Here is an 18,702-nt window from a genome sequence, read left to right on the forward strand (position 1 = left end):
AAAATTTGTCTACAGCGCTTTTTTTTGGGGGGGGGGGCAGTTGAAGACAAAGGAATTCGACCTATGATGGCGTATGCTGATTCTGAGGAAAATCTGGAATCATGGTGGGGTAGACTGTTCCGTTGATGGCCTCCAATGAAACACACCTCGCGGCATTCATACCTTGTGTAGTCTTCTTCCGAACGGACTTAGGTTTGCCCATCTGACTGGCTTTGGCCAACGGAACGTGAGCAAGCAAGATGACAAGGAGGCTGGATGAACCCTCTACGTTGGAACTTGCCCTATGGGAAGACTGCATCTTGGAAGTACTGTTGTAAAGATACTTGGGCTAGGCCATGGGGTGGAAAGAGGACACAGGGAGAGAGACCGTCGGTGGCGAGAGGCCACTTTACATGGTACTGCCCCAGCCAAACTCCCAACGGAATGCAGCTCCCTGAGTGACCTCAGCGATTCTACGTAGAGCAAAAGAACCTTCCAGCTAATACCAGCGAACCCACAGAGTTATGAGAATACTGAACTGTCATTTTAAGACACTAAGTTTTGGTGGCTTACGATCCAGCAGCAGATATCTGAAACAAATAGTCATGGGAATGCCCTCCTTTTCCGAAGGGGAACCTGGGACAGAAAACGGCCAAGGAATTTGCCCAAAGTCCTGCAACTAGTTAGCGAAAGAATGGGGACTAGAACTCAGATCTCTTGACCAATCCAGTACCCAAAACACTACTATCAATATCTAACACTTCGTAAAGAATTTCTGCATGCCAGGCACTATGGGAAGCATTTTATACTCACTGAGGCAGATACTACCATTATCCCCACTTTATAAGCCAGGGAACCAACGTTTAGAGAATAATTTGCCTGAAGTCACACAGCAGGTAAATGATAGAGCTTAGGCTTCTAAGCCTGCACTCTGGCTTCACAGATTTGTCTGAAGCAAGTCATTCTTGGCTTCAGATAAATTATAGGTTAAGTCTGAGTAAAATAAAACAGCCTATACAACAGCTCATTTCATCCATGTCTGTCTTATTCGTCAACTCATTTGAATTAAAAAGGAGTTGATCCCCACTAACTACTGTTGTTGAGGATTAAATCAGCTGGGCCTTGATCTTGTTCAGATATATGGTCTGCCACTTTGGGGATTTGGAAACCAACACTAACACCTTGTCACTATTTAAATGTTTGGCAAAAGTCTCTCTTTCTGTAAGTTCATATAGGACTTAAACCCGTGGCTTTTTTTTTTTCTTTTTGCAATAAAAGTATCCATATGGTATTTTCTCGGTTACATTTGAATGATTGATATGTTATTTAGCAAGAACTGTTTGCTTCATAAGGAGCCTTAAAAATGCATATCTTTTATGCTTGAAAAATGTTTTTGGCAACTGAAGTAAGACGTTTAAGTATACCTCTTCTATAAAGCCTTTCTTGGCAAATCCTGGTCCTTAATGGCTCACTCCTTTATCCATTCTCCTTATTCAGTATATATTAAAGCGTTCTGGTGTGAATATACTAGACACAGGGGCACACAAATGAACAAAACAGAGCCCTGGTTTAACAAGTTCAGGGTAATGGCAATATATGTGGACATGTCCCGTAACAAAGGTTCGGGTGAAGTCTTCTTCATTGTTCATGAAGCCAATTTTGATTAAGTGCTGACCTTGGGCCAGATAGAGAGCAGATAGACAGACACAGCTCCTGTCTTCAAGATCCCACAGCCCAACGGGGGAGGCCGCTCATGGTCTGGTAGACACATTGAGAGAAGTGACGGGAACAAAAATGAGGAGGCTGCTGGAATCATCCGGGGAGAGAGAGCTGGAGAGGGAGTATTGCTAAGAAAGGAAGATGGGGGAAGATCTCGGGCATGATAACATTTAAACAGCCAGACGTGTGAAGGAGGGGAGAGGGGAGGAGACGCATTACAGAGCCAACGGAAAGTGCAAAGGTGCCCGGGGAAGAGGCGGGCCTGTGACTGGGGCTTGGTGAGCTCAAGTACTGGGCAGCGGTAGAGGACGAGCAAGGCAGGGAGTAGATCACATAGGCCTTGAAAACCATGGTAAGAATTGTCCTGTCAGTGGGATGAACGGCCGAGAGGGGGACGGCATGGGGACGGTGCAATGCCGAGATCAAGGACTCCGGAGCCACGCTGTCTTGGTAGTGAATGTGCTCTCTTGGGTAAGCAACTTAACCTTTCCGTGCCTCATCGTGCTCATCCGTAAAGTGAGAAGAGGAATACACACCCTTGTGAATATTTAAGGCGTCAATAGACACAGGGTGCTTAGGAGTGCACCTGACATGAAGCATTTGGTCTGTTGTAGCAATTCAGCAAGGAAGGGGCCTGATCCGAGGCACGCTTTTTCAAGATCATTCTTCCTGCAACATGACGTCGAAATGTCCACCGACTGACAAATGGATCAAGAAGATGTGGTTTGTATACGCAAGGGAGTATTACCCGGCAATGAGAAAGAATGACATCTGGCCATTTGCAGCAACGTGGATGGAACTGGAGGGTCTTCTGCTAAAGTGAAATAAGTCAGGCAGAGAAAGACAGATACCATATGGTTTCACTCATAGGTGGATCCTGAGAAACTTAACGGAAGACCATGGGGGAGGGGAACAGAGGAAAAAAAGTTACAGAGAGGGAAGGAGGCAAACCATAAGAGACTCTTAAAAACTGAGAATAAACTGAGAGTTGATGGGGGGTGGGAGGGAGGGGAAAGTGGGTGAGGGGCACGGAGGAGGGCGCCTGTTGGGATGAACACTGGGTGTTGTAGGGAAAACAGTTTCACAATACATTATGCTTAATTTTAAAAAAGGAAAGAAAAGAGGAGGTTGGGGGAGAAAGAGGAGAGACCTACCTTTGCTATTTATCTGAACTGGAGAGAGGACTTGGACTGGGCTTGGACTTTTAACTGCTATGCTCTCGTATTAGACCATATTGCCTCTCCAGCCATATGAGGTCACTTGACAGGTAGCTGAAAGGAGATTTACTCAGCATGGTCAGAAATGGACTTTGGTTAAGTTAGAACAAGCCAGACGCATATCCACCAGGAAGGTTAGTGAAACCAGAAAGATCTCTGAGATAGTAAATCATCCAGGTAGATGGGACTGGTATCTAGAACCAGAGGGACGCCTGGGTGGCTCAGTCGGTTAAGCATCTGACTTCAGCTCAGGTCACGATCCCGCGGTCCGTGAGGTCGAGCCCCGCGTCGGGCTCTGGGCCGACAGCTCGGAGCCTGGAGCCTGCTTCGGATTCCCTCTCTCCCTCTCTCTCTCTCTGCCCCTCCTCCGCTTGCACTCTGATTCTCTCTGTCTCAACAATCATAAGTAAGCGTTAAAAAAACTTAGAACCAGAGTGATCCAGCAGGGGACTAACTGAGCTTCCCACAGACAAGCTGAGGGAATTTGGTAGAAACCAGTGTAGTTCAAAGAGAATTTCTGGGTGTCGACTGTGTGTATGCCCACAGTTGGGCAGACGGTTGGCACAATGGGTATGGCATTACCCCGATGTTCACATTCGTCTTCCAGGTGGGTAACAGGAGTCTATCCTGAATGCACTGACTTCTCGAGTCAGAAGTGAAGGCAGAGGCTCAATTCTAAACACCGGCAATGACCCTTTTACCCATGCTAAAGAGTGACTTTCTTAAGAGTCGGGAAATGATCTTATGTGTATTTTAAAAGCTGGTAGCTTTATTGAGATGTAATTCACAGAACATAAAGTTCAATATTTTAAAATATGAAATTCAGTGGTTTTTATGAAGCACACAGTTTGCGTGGCAGTTTGTCTGGCTTCCTTCACTTAGCATAATGTTTTCAAGATTCATTCATGTTGTAGCAGGTGTCAGAACTTTATTCCTTTCTATGGCCAAATAATATTACATTGTACGCTTATGCCACATTTTGTTTATCCAGTTTTCAGTTGATGGTTTTTTCCATTTTTTTTCTTTGAGGGAGAGAGAGAGCGGGAGCGAGTGAGCGAGAGAACAGGGGAGAGGGGCAGAGGGAGAAAGAGAATCTTTCTTATTTTATTTATTTGTGGATTTTATTATTTTATTTTTTTTTATCACTTATGGACAAGTTAGTAAGTTAGTTAACATATACTGTATACAGTGTGCTTTTGTTTTGGGGAGTAGATTCCCGTGATGCATCACTTAAGTAAAACACCCAGGGCTCATCCCAAGACCTGCCCTCCTCAATGCCCATCACCCGTTTTCCCCGCCACCCCCTTGCACCCTCAGTTTGTTCTCTGTATTTAAGAGCCTCTGATGGCTTGCCTCCCTCTCTGTTCGTAACTATTCTTTTTCTTTCCCTTCCCCCGTGGTCTTGTGTTGAGTTTCTCAACTTCCACATATGAGTGAAAACATATGATATCTGTCCTTTTTTTGGACTGACTCATTTCGAGAAAGAGAATCTTAAGCAGCCTCTACGCTCAGGCCGAAGCCCCATATGAGGCTCAGTCCCACGACCCTGGGATCATGACCTGAGCCAAAATCAAGAGTCGGGTACCCGACTGACTGAGCCACCCAGGCACCCCAGGTTTTTTTCCAGTTTCGATTTTATGAATGATGCTTCTACGAACATTCATGTCCAAGTTTTTCACGGACATCTGCTTTCCCTTGAGGATACAGCTCAGGATAGAATTTCTGGGTCGTGTGGTAACTGTATGTTTAATTATTGAAAGAACACCTAAACTATTTCCCAAAGGGCCTACGCCCTTTAACATTCCCTCTGTCGATGTGTAAAAGTGCCGATTTCTCCACATCCTCGTCAACACTTATTCTTGTCCATCTTTTTTAGTATAGCCATCCTAGTGCCGTGTTGTTGTTGATTTGTTTGTTTTTGCAGAAAAAAAAACCCCACTCCACGTCGTTGTATTTCAACCTTTATCGAAAAATGTGGGAAGGATTAAACATGTGTAGTCCTGAGCTTCCGATGCTGACCTCTGATCTCATAGGTAAAATGGGGAAAGAAGGTCAGAATAGAAGTTCAGAGGTCCTGCCACCCAAGGAGACTAGGCCTGCCCCCTTGCCTCTTGGCAAGCAGGATGGGGCACAACTCGGCTTCCTCCTCCTCACTCCCCTCTTCACTCTCTTCTTCGTCAGAAACGTCATTGCTTTTCGCGTTGCCCCGCGATCCGCGCAGGCCTGGAACGCGACTCCAGATGGAAGGTTACAGGGGGTTGGAGCTGGACGTCCTCCAACCTGAGCGTGAGTTGGACAACTCAGGACAACTTGAGGTTGGCCACCGGGACTGCAGTCTCCTGGCGGTCCTGGTTCCCGACCATGACTTCTAGGACATTACACTGACCTTTGGCCCCCTTGATGAGGCAGAGCGTGGTCAAAGCCAGCACACGCCCCACATCATCCTCTTCCTCTACCTTGAAGGTGAAAGAGCGGATCTGGCTGGATTGCTGACAGTCCACTTAGGAAAAGGAAAAACTGTCCATGGTGACGGGAGGCCAGACCTGCCGACCACCCTCTACCCTGCCCGGGCCTGGGCTCGGCTCTCCTGATTCTAAAATGCTAAGGCGGTGGCAACACCGGCGGCCGTGCTGCAAGCTCGCTGTGATTTTGGTTTACATTTCTTCCCTGATGACTAATGATGTTAAGCAAGTGCTTGTTGACCATTTGTATATCTTCTTCGGAGAAAGGTCCATTCAATCCTTTGCCCCTGTTTTAATTCATTTAATTGTGTGTGGTTTTTTTAAAAAATTGTTAAATGGTGTTCTTTATTTACTCTGGGCACAACGCCCTATCAGATATATTATTTGCAAGTATTTTTCCACTTATGTGAATTGTCTTTTCATTTTCTTAAAGACGTCTGTTGACGCGCAAAAGTGTCTAATTTTGATGAAGTCTAATTAACGCATTTTGTCCTTAATTGCTTATGCTTTTGGTGTGGTCTCTAAGAAGACGTTGCCTAACCTGGGGTCATGAGGTTTTACTCCTTTATTTTCTTCCAAGAGTTTTATAGGTTTGGCTCTTACATTTAGGTCTATGATCTCTTTTGAATTATTTTTTGTATATAGTGTGAAGTAGGAGTCTAATTTCTTTCTTTCTTTCTTTCTTTCTTTCTTTCTTTCTTCCTTTCTTTCTTCTGTCTTTCTTCTCTCTTTTTTTCTTTCTTCTCTTTCTTTCTTCTTTCTTTTGTATTTCTTCTTTCTTTCTTCTTTCCTCTTTCTTTCTTTCTTCTGTCTTCTCTCTTTTTTCTTTCTTTATTCTTTCTTTCTTCTCTTTCTTCTTTTTCTTTCTTTCTTCTCTTTCTTTCTTCTTTCTTTCTTCTTCCTTCTTTCTTCTTTCTTTCTTCTCTTTCTTTCTTTCTTTCTTCTTTCTTTTGTCTTTCTTCTTTCTTTCTTCCTTTCTTTCTTCTTTCTTTCTTCTCTCTTCTTTCTTTCTTTCTTCTTTCTTTCTTCTCTTTCTTTCTTTCTTTCTTTCTTCTTTCTTTCTTCTCTTTCTCTCTTCTTCCTTCTTTCTTCTTTCTTTCTTTCTTCTCTTTCTTTCTTTCTTTCTTTCTTCTTTCTTTGTCTTTCTTCTTTCTTTCTTCCTTTTTGCATGTGGATGTCTAGCTGCCTTGGCACCATTCGTTGAAAAGACTATTCTGTCTCTCATTGCATTGTCTTGGCACTCTTGTCAAAAATCAATTAACCATGAGATCATACTTATCTGTGATTTCTGCTCTACAACTTAGAGTACTGACTGAGCTTTGAAATTTCCTAGTTTAACTCAATTCAGACTTCCATCGTATTTGACCTGACATGACCTTTTAAGTCTGCCATTACTGTACCATGCTGATCCTTTGTACCACCAAGCTCCGGGACCTCCCCCCCCCCCCATTTACTCCTATCCATCCCCAAAGTTTTGTGTCCCTCTCTGGTGTGCATGTCGACAAAAGGAGCAGAGAGGTGGATGACCTCTGGTGGGGCATTTAAGGTTTACATATGCTTTTCAAGTATAGCAAATGGGTAGAGGGCTAAGCAGGAAATATTTATAGAACGAAAATAAAAAATACATATGCCATCAATGATAATAATGGGAGACTTCACTAGCCTATGTTTAATAGTGGCTAGAAAAAAAAATAGATGATCAACAAGGAAATGGAAGATACGAACAATACTATAGATGACCTAGAAAAGACATCTTCGGATCACTCCATGGAACAACGGTAGAATGCACATTCTTTTCAAGTGCACACAAAACACAATCCAAGACAGACCATACGCAGAGCTATATAACAAGACTCAATAAATTTCAAAGGATTTAAGCCATACGAAGTATGTTCTCTGACCACAAAGGAATGAAATGAGAAACCAACAACACAAATAGTTTGTGAAACTCACAAATATGAAGAAATCAAGTCATGTACTTTTAAATAGCCAATGGGTAAAAGAAGAAATCACAAAGGAAATCAGAAAATACTTTGAGCCGAATAAAAGTGAAGATAAAATATACCAAAACCTATTGGATGCAGTGAAAGCAGTGACTAAAGAGAAATTTATAGCTCTGAACACCTATATAAAAATGATCTCACGATCAACAACCTAATCTCCCACCTTAAGGAACTAGAAAAAAAGGGAAACTAAGCCCAAAGAAATCAGGAGGGAAATAATAAAGATCAGAGAAGACATTAATGAAATAGAGAATACAAAACCAATAGAGAAAATCAACAAAACCAGAAGTTGATTGTTAAAAAAGATCAACGAAATGGACAGGGCTTTAGCCAAATCGACCAAGGTGAAAAGAGAGAAAACTCATATTGCTAAACCACGTATGAAAGAACGAATGTTACCTCCAATCTTACAGAAGTCTTAAAAAACTAGAAATAGAAGGGAAATTCCTCTTTCTGATAAAAGGCATCTACAAAAAAATTCACGGCTAACATCACACATAATACTGAATACTTTCTCCCAAAGATCAGAAACAAAATAAGGGTATCTATTCTAACTACTTCCTTCCAACATTGTACTGGAGGGTCTAGTCAGGGCAATTAGATAAGAAAAAGAAATAAAAAGTATCTAGATTAGAAAGGAAGAAGTAAAACCATTTCTATTTTTACATGAACGGATCTTGTATATAGGATATTTTAAGGAATACATACACAGAAAAACTATTAGAATAAAGAAGTTCAGTAAGGTTGTCAGGTACAAGATCAATATACATCAATTAACTGTATTTTTCTGGGAAAGAAAAGAATATAAAAAAAAAATACTTACGAATAAGTTTAACCAAAAAAGTGCAAAATGTATAGTCTGCAAGCTATAAAACAGGGTCGAAAGACAGGAAAGAAAATGTAAATAAGTAGAAAGCCATACTGTGTTCATGATTCAAAAAGCCTAATATTGTTGTATGGAGATACTCCCCACGTTGGTCTATAGATTTAATGCAATCTCAGTGAAAATCCAAGCTGGCTTCTTTGCCAGCCAATCCTAAAGCTAATCCCAAAATTCATATGGAAATTCAAAGTTCTCATAATAGCCTAAATGATATTTAAAAAGAAGAGCAAAGTTGGAGGACGCATTCTTTCTGATTTCAAAACTTACTACAAAGATACAGTAATAAAACCAGTGTAATATTGGCATAAAGATAGACATATAGATCAATGGAATAGAATTGGAGTCCATAAATAAAGGCTCACACTTAGAGTCAATTGATTTTATTTTTTATCTTTATTTTAAAAGTGCTTATTTATTTATTTATTTATTTTGAGAACGAGTGTCTGTGTGAGAGAGCAGGGGAGGGGCAGAGACAGAAGGAGAGAGAGAATTCCAAGCAGGCTGTGTGTTGACTTGGGCCTCAATCTCAGAGTGATCATGACGTGAGCTGAAATCAAGAGTCAGATGCTTAACCAACTGAGCCACCCAGGTGCCCTATAGTCAATTGATTTTCAGGAAGAGTGCCAAGTTAATTCCATAGGGTAAGAATCGTCTTCAACAAATGGTTCTGGGACAACTGGATATCCACCTGGAAAAAAAAAAGGGATTTACTACCTCACACCGTATACAAAAAATAATTCAAAAGGTATCATTAACTTAAATATAAGAGCTACAATTAGAAAACGCTTAGAAGAAAATATAGGAGTAAATCTTCATGACTTGGGTTAGGCAAAGACTTCTTAGATATGACACCAAAAGCATGAGAGCAAATCATATGTCTGTTAAGGGACTTGCCCCTAGAATATATAAAATTCTAGAATATATGAAATATAAAATATAATTCCGTAATAAAAGGGCAAGTAACCCAGTTGAACCATGCACAAGGATCTGATTACACATTTCTCCAGGAAGATATACCAATGGCCAATCAACATAAGAAAAATGCCTGACATCATTCAACTTCAGGGAAACGCAAGTCAACAGCACAATGAGCTACCAATTCATATCCACGGGGATGGCTAAAAGAAAACAGATGGGCAAGAGTAACTGTTGGTGAAGATGTGGGGAAATCAGAACCCTCATGTACTGCTGGTGGGAATGTAAAATATTTCAACCGCTTTGGAAAATGTCTTGCAGTTTTTCCAGAGGTTAAACATAGGGTTACCACAGGCCCCAGCAATTCCACTCCATTTTTACATATGTATTTTCTTGAATAAATATATAATGAATATTAGATCAATAAGTACATGATAAATATTGTCATTTTCCACAACAATCTCTTAAGGTGGGTACGGCCAGTATCCTTATATCACTGTGACAAGATTGAGATCCAAGGTTAAGTAACTTGCCTAAAGTCATACAACTGGTAAGTCGTGAGGCCAAAATTTGAACCAAGGTGTCTGACTCCAGAGCCCATGCTTTCAACCATAAACTTCACTGCTTCCATATAAAAATAGGTATCTGAAATATGTGTATAATAAAAATCCACAGTCTTCTTGAAAGGCTTCTTGAAAAATTGTCCCTTGTACATGGTAATAAACCACTGGTTTTTAAAATTTTATCCTACGTGTCAGACACCTAAAAAAAATTTTTTTTTTAATTGTGACATAAACACGTCGGCGTAGATGCTACTTTTGTCTCATTTTGTTAGAGTAGTTAAGCGATTTGCCCAAGATCACACAGCTAGTTAAGTGTCAGAGCTGGGATACAAACACAGCTAATCTGGCTCCAGTGTCCATGTTTTGAACCACTAGGAAATACGTTTCTCAATAAAATATATTGGGCTTAGGGGAGCCCCAATAATTGCCACCCTTCTTTTCCGTCTGAGCTCGCAGGACGCACACTATGAGATAGAAACACCAGCTTTGTTGTGGCTAATGCTGTTGGGAGAAATGAAACTTAGGTGTGTTATCTGCCTGTCCCAGGCCTCTCCCACGGAAACTCAAAGCTCTTTGCAGGCAGATGCCAGGGAGAGGCCGAAACAGTCACAGCGGCCCAGGTCTTTCTCCCAACCTCACCCACTAGGTAAATCTGACCACGGGCTGGACAGAAGCCAAGGAGTGTGACCACAGGCCATCAGGAGAGGTCAGAAATTATAGACAAATTCTACAGTTTGTTCACATGTAAACCAAGGTGTCCTTTTACAAATAGCGAGGCACGGCATCTGGAAAGCTTTCTCTACCCAGAAGGGAGGCAATACAGTGAAAAGAACCCCAGTTTAGGCATTAGGAGACCTGGTGGCCCGACCCAGCTCTGCCTGTACGACCATGGGCGTTACAGTTCACTCCTCTGAGCCAGTAACTAATTACTCCATCCAAGATTCTGCCAATAACATACACTCCGCGAGAACAGTTTCAGAACAAAATAAAGCAAGACAAAACAAAACTGTCCACTTAGAGAAAAATTAAGACTGTTCTTTCTTTTTTTTAAAAAAATGTTTATTTATTTGTTTTGAGAGAGAGACAGAGAGAGCATGAGTGAAGGAAGAGCAGAGTGGGGGAGGGGGAGGGAGAGGGAGAATCCCAAGGAGGCTCCTTATTGTCAGCGTGGAGCCTGACGCAGGGCTCGATCTCACAAACTGTGAGATCATGACCTGAGCCGAATCATGACCTGATCGTGACCTGGGTCAGAGGCTTAACTGACTGAGCCACCCAGGTGCCCCAAGAATCTTCCTTCTTAAGTGATTTCCTTCTTCTGGATTTATTTCTCTAAGCTTACCAACTCTGCCATTAGTTTCTATTATGAAATATTTTAAACAGAATTCACCGGGTCTTTGGTGGTTTTCCTTCCTTTCTCCACTTCCTTTCCTACATCTTGTTCTTCTTCTTCCCATGCTTTCTACTTGAGGAAAGTGTTCACGTTGTCTTTTAGGTTTCCCTCATATTGATATATTCCAATCTCCTTCAACCTATACATTCTCCAATAAGCAACAAGGGGAGGAGGAGGGGGCAGGAAGGAAGGAAGGAAGGAAGGGAGAAAAAGAAAAGAAAAAATTTAAAGCTACTTTGCATTCCTTTAAAAAAATGCTTTTTCTGGGGGCACCTGGGTGGCTCAGTCGATTAAGCGTCGGACTGTTGACTTTAGCTCGGGTCATGATCTCACGGTCCACGAGTTCGAGCCCTGCATCAGGCTCTGTGCTGACAATGCAGAGCCTGCTTGGGATTCTCTCTTCCTCCCTCTCTCTCTCTTTGCTCCTCCCCTTCTTGCTGCCTCTCTCTCTCTCTCTCTTTCTCTCTTTCTCTCAAAATTAAAAAAAATGTTTTCTCTTCATTTTTTAAGTATAAAGTAAATCACACTCATCATGTGTATATATTTGTCTAATTATGTATTCAAACCCTCTCTCTTGTCATCTAAACTATCAGCTCCATGAGGGCAAAAATTACAATGGTTTGTTCAGTTTGCATACCTATACCTTGCCTGATGTTGAGCATAAAAGTGAGTAGTTACAAACAAGTTCAGCAATCATTTTAAAGAAACCCAAAGTGTATGGGATTTCTCATTACAAACAAGTGACGATCTTCATCAATTGTGAGAGTAGGATCGTTTCTCTCCCGTTTTCTTCTCGGTGAGCATGCAACCTCTTCCCTCTAGCCCTAATGTTGCAAGTTGATTCAATCAATCCAGTAAAATAACTCGCCGATTCAGCTACAAATTACAAAGCCACCGTCTAAGTGTATTGATCATGAAATTGATTGACTAGAGTAGCGCCTAAGTTCATCAATAGTGCCACGGAACATAGCACAGGGCTTAATGAAAATGCTTTACCCAAGCGCAGTGACACAACCAGGTCTAGGTACACACTGCCAGTGAATCTGTCCTTTCGGGGGTGTCCGTAGACATTTGAAACGGAAGGAGCTATTTAGATCATCTTAACCTGATAAAGATGAAAAAGGTGCATCTTGTTGGTGTCCAGCTTTTCCAAGTCTTAGAGTTTATTCCTCTGAGATGTTCAACATTTGTTATACTTGAGAAAATTACAAAAGGTAACTCATTGAAAGCTAAACGCTGTCATTGCCTCCTTTTTCTCTCCATACGTGTGTAAACTTCCCAAGAAGCTCTTGATGCTCATTTTGGCAGTTAACAACAGGTAAGGGAACCTTTTTTTCCCCCCTAATTTTTGCTGGGAGCAAATAGCAGTAATTCCTTCTGGAACCTCCCCTCTGGAAGCTCCCTAAGACTGGAGTCGCGATGGGCTGAGATTTTCAGTCCTGCAGTATTTCCACATTTGTTCTATTTATAGGGCTGTTATTTTTTTTTTTAATTTTATTTTTAAATTTTTTGTGCTTGAGTATAGGAGAGAAGTTAAGTTTCTAACTAACCAAGACATTTTTCCCCCCAAACTTCCAGCGAGTCCTTTGCATCATTTCTTCCCGTGCTGATCCTTCTTTTTGGAGTGCAAACAATGCCTTAGGTAATGCTGCAAACATTTGGTTCAAGCTGAAGATCCCTTGGTTAAAGTCACATTTGCAGACCTTGAGGGTACTTCATACCAAACCAATGCATCTCAAAGACTTCCATAGGCCTCCCAGAAGCCCCTATACCAGTTTTTCACCAAGAAGGAGGAAAATGGGTGTGTGAGGAAGCGATAACAACTATGGTGGAAAGAAGAGACAGAATGTGTGTGTGTGTGTGTGTGTGTGTGTGTGTACATACATGCTCGTGTACTTGGGTAGTAGGTGCCCAATAGGAGTCTGTTCTTTTTCTTCCTATTATTACTATCATCTTCATTATTATTATTAGTCACATGTGAAAAAAATGTCTTCTTTCTAAAAGGATACAGATCACACAGGTCAAGGGTAATATTGGCCCTACGCTTCAGTGACTGATAGGTCAACTCCTTAATCCATTGTTTTTTTCTGTGTCAATAGCGAAGTATCTGCCAACATAATGGGGAAAATGTCCAAGCAAACATGGTAAGTGTTCCTCATGACAGCTGAGGACATCTGGGTGCTCCATCAAAATTCGACCTCAAACTCTTGGAGTTTGACCTGAAAACAGAAAAATGCAAAGTTTAGATTATATGAATAACAGTATACTTGTTTCTAAAAAGTCCCAGGCACAACAAACAATTGTTGCAAACATAGTCTAATCACTGGATTCTGTTGTATTTGTTCCTCATACGAGAGAACGATGTTTTAAGCAATAGTTGTTTTTTTTTTAAATGTTTCCTCATCGAAAAAGAAAGCCCAGAAATGGCTTATTTATTAGCTTTCAACTTACAGTGAAATCACAGCTGAAGGAAGGAAAAAAGACTTTCTCTTCCATTAAAATGAGATGGGGGTGTCTGGGTGGCTCAGTTGGTCAAGCGTCTGACTTCGGCTCAGGTCATGATCTTGTGGTTTCATGGGTTCGAGCCCCACGTGGGGCTCTGTGCTGACAGCTCAGAGCCTGGAGCCTTGCTTCAGATTCTGTGTCTCCCTCTCTCTCTGCCCCTCCCCCGCTCATGCTCTGTCTCTGTCTCTCAAAAATAAAAAAAAAAAAAGTTTAAAAAAATGTAAAAAAATAAAATGAGATAAAAATAGTTAAATGATGAATACAAAACTTACTTATGTTTTAATTTTTCTCTCCCATTTTGATAACTGACTCATGCGAGTTCATTTCTTTTTCAACTTCTAATTAAATGAAATAATGTAAATTTCAGTCATAATACAAGTAGGTAAAGCAAGAAAATAAGTAATTCGTCTTTCCATGATTGGCTCTGTTACCAGATTAGAGTGGGTTCAAAAATATGTGTATTAACACTTGAATGATAATACTAATGTATTATTATTATTTTATATTATATTTATATTTATGTTATATTATTTTATTTATATTTATTATATATTATATTATGTTTATATTACTTTTTATATTTTATATTATATTTATTTATATTACAGTTATATTATTAATAATAATATTCTTAATATTCTATATTTATATAGTTCCTCACCTCGATAAAGAATATCTACAAAAAGTCTATAGCTAACACCATACTTAATGGTGAGAAACTAGAGGTATTTCCACTAGGATCAGGTACAATGCAAGGATGTCCCTCCCCATCAGTCCTTTTCAGCATTATCCTGGAATTTTTAGTGAATACAATAAGACAAGAAAGGGAAATAAAGGGCATACAGATTGGGAAGGGAAAATAAAACTATCTTTGTTCACAGATGACATGATGGTCAATGTAGAAAATCCTAAAGAATCAACAAAAAACTCTTGGAACTAATAAATGATTCTAGCAAGTGGGAGGATACAAAGTTATTATACAGAAGCCAGTCATTTTCTTATATGCCAACAATGAACAAGTGAAACTTGAAATTAATATCACAATAGCAATATTAGCAGCCCCAAAATGAAATACATAGGTATGAATCCAAAACAATGTGTATAAGATCTATATGATGAAAACTACGAAACTTTGATGAATGAAATCAAAGAAGAACTAAATAAATGAAAAGACAGTCCATATTCATGGATAGGAAGACTCAATACTATGAAGATGTCAGTTCTTCCCAACTTGATCTATACAGTCAATAGAATCCCAGTAAAAATCCCAGCAAGTTATTTTGTGGCTATCAACGAACTGATTGTAAAGTTTATATTGAGAAGCAAAAGACCTAAAATACCCAACTGAATACTGAAGAATAAAGTTGCAGGACTGCCACTACTCAACTTCAAAACTTACTATAAAACTACAGTAATCAAGACAGAGTGGTATTGGTGAAAGAATATACAAATAGATCTATGGGACAGAATCGAAAAAGCCCAGGAATAGGGACATATAAATATGGTCACCTGATATTTGATAGAGAGCAGAGGCAATACAATGGAGCAAAACTGGTCTTCAACAAATGGCGCTAGAGCAACAGCACATCCACATGTAAAACAATGAATCTAGACATAGTCTTTACGTCATTTACAACAATTAACTCAAAATGCATTGCAGAACTAAACGTAAAATATGAAGCTATCAAACTCCTGGAAGAGAAGACAAACCCTAAATGACTTTGGGTATGGTGATGACTTTTTAGATATAACACCAAAGACCACGATCCATGAAAGAAATCGTTGATAAGCTGAACTTTACTACAATTAAAAATTTCTGAGTGACAGCACCAAGATGGTGCCACAGGTTGTTCCTGACTTCCTTCCCTATCACTAGAAGAACAACTGACAGCTTTTTAAAAACAAGACACCACTCAGGGAATTATAGTACGTGGGGGGCGAGGTGAAGCACCTTCCCGTATCACAGAAACCAAGGCAGACTGCATTCGAGGGGTAAAGGAAGTGGCTACACATTGGCCACATAACCCCTCCCCCAAACCAGTGCAGCACCACGCAGAGATGTCTCCTCTAAGCCTCCAGTCTCTGTAGGAAAAGACAGCCCAGGTGGACAACTCATCCTCCCAGCATTGTGAGTTACCCAGCAGTAGGCGCTACTCTGATCTTGCACCATGGGGATTGTGGGGAGATCTATGGGGCTCCACCACGGGGCATCTGAGAAAGGGGAACACAGAGATGGGGGGAAGGGGCTCATAACAACCAGCGCGTGGATCTTAGTAGACCGAGTTCATATCTGCAGTGCCCCAAGTAGTAATCCCAACCAGTGGCATTGCTCCTCCGCAGAACCAAGGCAAAGACACGTTCTGACCAGGGAAAGTGATGGGGTACGGATTTGCCTGATTTGGATCCTCACATGAAAACTTTTGCCAGCTCAGGAGCCCGACTTGTCCACATGCAAGCAAGAGGCTGAATAATCACAGTCCCACCTTCTGCGGAGAGTGTCTTCTGGTCCTATCTTGACCAGAAGGGCTGGTAACAACTCCTGGAAGCTGTGCAGCCCAGAGGCACTCGAGCCAAGAAGTGAGCAGGAAGAGCTGGTAGTTTGTAGAAGGAATCGGCCTTGTTCAATTAGGAAACTTGGAGTGTGGGTCAGCTTGAGTTGAGACAACAAAGAGCTTTACCAGCCTTAGAATGACTTCTGCCACTACACCTGGGCAGGGAATCTAATTTATAGCCTTGCTCATCACTGAATAGAGCCTTCAGCCTGCCTGGCCAGGGAACCTAACTAGAGCATATGGGAAGCTGCATAGTCCATTCAACAGGCCTCTGTACAGTGGCACTTAAACAGAGAGCACATCCCATGGCTTCTTCCACCTGCAGAGCAAAACTGATGACTTCACTTCACCAGGGAATATAGTACACTCTCTGGCCTGATTTGGGTCCCCAAACAATGAGCTGTACAGACCCTAAGTCTTATCCTACTGCTCCGCCCATATAAGGAGGCTAGTTCATAGCCCCATCTATTATCAAATATAGTACCCAGCCCCAATCATCTAGTAAGCTTTACTGGAGAATCCACGCAACTTCACAGCTAATCGTATATCTTCACTTGGTTAGGGAGCCAAGCCAGCTGTCCTATCTAACTGTTCTCAGCAAGTGGCACACACCCCATTTCTGTCCTTAGGGCTCAAACACTCGTCTTGCCCCCAAATAGGCCATAACACCAGTCCCGACCTGCCCAAGGACATTACCAGAAGACACATCCAGAAACCCAAACTGAGCTAACTGGTCAACTGTCTCTTTCCAAGCAAACCATTAAAGTCTGAAAGAGGAACCTGATTCCCCAAGTGCACAGATACCAATGTAAGGAATCAAGGATCATGAAAAATCAGGTAAATATGACACCACCAAAGGAAATTAATAAAGCTCCAATAACTGATCCTAAAGAAATGGAAGTCTATGAATTCTCAGACAGAGAATGCAGAATAATTCTCTTAAGGAAGTTTAGGGAGCTACAAGAAAAAACAAACAGGTAACTGAACAAAATTAAGAAAACAATGCATGAACAGAATGAGAAGTTTGACAAGGAAAAAGCAAGCCACCAAAAAAAAAACCCATAGAAAAGTTTAAAAATGTAATAACTGAACTGAAAAATTCTATAGAAATTTCAAAAGTAGACTTAGTCATGTAGAGGACTCAGCAACCTGGAAGATAAGACGCTGGAAATTACCCAGTCAGAAGAGCAAAAAAGACTAAAAGGCTGAAAAAGAGTGAAAATACCCTATGAGAATTATGGATCAATATGAAAAGAAACAATATTTGCATTATGGGAATTCCAGAAGGCGAAGAGAAAGAGAACAGGACAAAAAGTATATTTAAAGGAATAATGACTGAAAATGTCTTGAATCCGTGGAGAAAATGGGCATACAGATGCATGAGGCCCAAAAGACCCCAAATAGGTTGAACCTGAATAGGGCTGCCCCATGACACACTATAATTAAATTATCAAAAACCAAAACACAAAGAAAGAATTTTAAAAGCAGCAAGAAAAAGAGAAGTTACATACAAGGGAGCCCCCATAAGACTATTGGTGGATTTCTTAACAGAAAATCTTGAGGCCTTTTCTCAACAGAAACCCTTCAGGCTAGGAGAGAATGCAATGACATATTCAAAATAGTCAAAGAAAATAGCTGTCAGCCAGGAATTCTATACCTGGTGAAGCTGTCCTCCAGAAGCAAAGAAAGGATAAAGACTTTCTCAAACAAAGAAAAGGTAAGAGAGTTCATTACCATCCGACCTGCCTTGCAAAGAAAGATGAAGGGAATTTGGTAGAAGTAAAAGAATGCTAATTGACGTCATAAAAACATTAAAAGGTAGTTCATCTCACTGGTAATGGTAAATATATAGTCATAGTCAGATTAGCAATATGGTCATAGTGGGACATAATTCACTTGCGACTCTAGTTTGAAAGTTAAAAAAATGAATGGAATAAAAATAACCATCGTTACAATAATCTATCATTAGTTACACAATATAAAAAACACATAGATTGTAACTGCAATAACCTAAAATGCGAGGAGGAGACATAAAAGTAGAAAGCTTATGAATTCTTTTGAAGTTAAGTAGTTATCAGTTTAATAGGGTGTTCAAGTCTAAGATATTTTGTCAGCCTCACTGTAACCACAAGGGAAAATCCTGTAGTAATTGCACAAAAGAATACAATGAAGAACACAATAAACACAACAAAAGAATACAATAAAGCACACTGACACCAAAAGACATCAAAACAAAAAATCGACACCACGATAAGAAACAAGAAACAACAGGTTTACAAAACAACCAGAAAACAACTAACAACATGGCAATAGTAAGTCCTTATTTATCAATAATTACTTTAAAAGTAAATGAATTAAATTCTCCAATTAAAAGACATAGAATGGGCAAACGAATAAAGAAGCAAGATTCAACAATATGCTGCCTGCAAGAGACCCACGTTAGCCGTCGACACACATATAGATGAAGAGTGAAGGGATGAAAAAGACATTTCAAGCAAATGGTAACCTCCTCCC

General features: G+C 40.6%; 1 pseudogene; it reads right to left on the reverse strand.

Moving 5' to 3' along the window:
• Positions 1-4,980: 4,980 nt before the first annotated feature.
• LOC145713803 (nucleoplasmin-3 pseudogene) overlaps positions 4,981-18,702 on the reverse strand; it is a 63,548-nt pseudogene continuing 49,826 nt past the window's right edge.

Source organism: Panthera onca, chromosome X (genome assembly GCF_046562875.1).
Source record: "Panthera onca isolate mPanOnc1 chromosome X, mPanOnc1 haplotype 2, whole genome shotgun sequence".
NCBI classification, from domain to species: Eukaryota; Metazoa; Chordata; class Mammalia; order Carnivora; family Felidae; genus Panthera; species Panthera onca.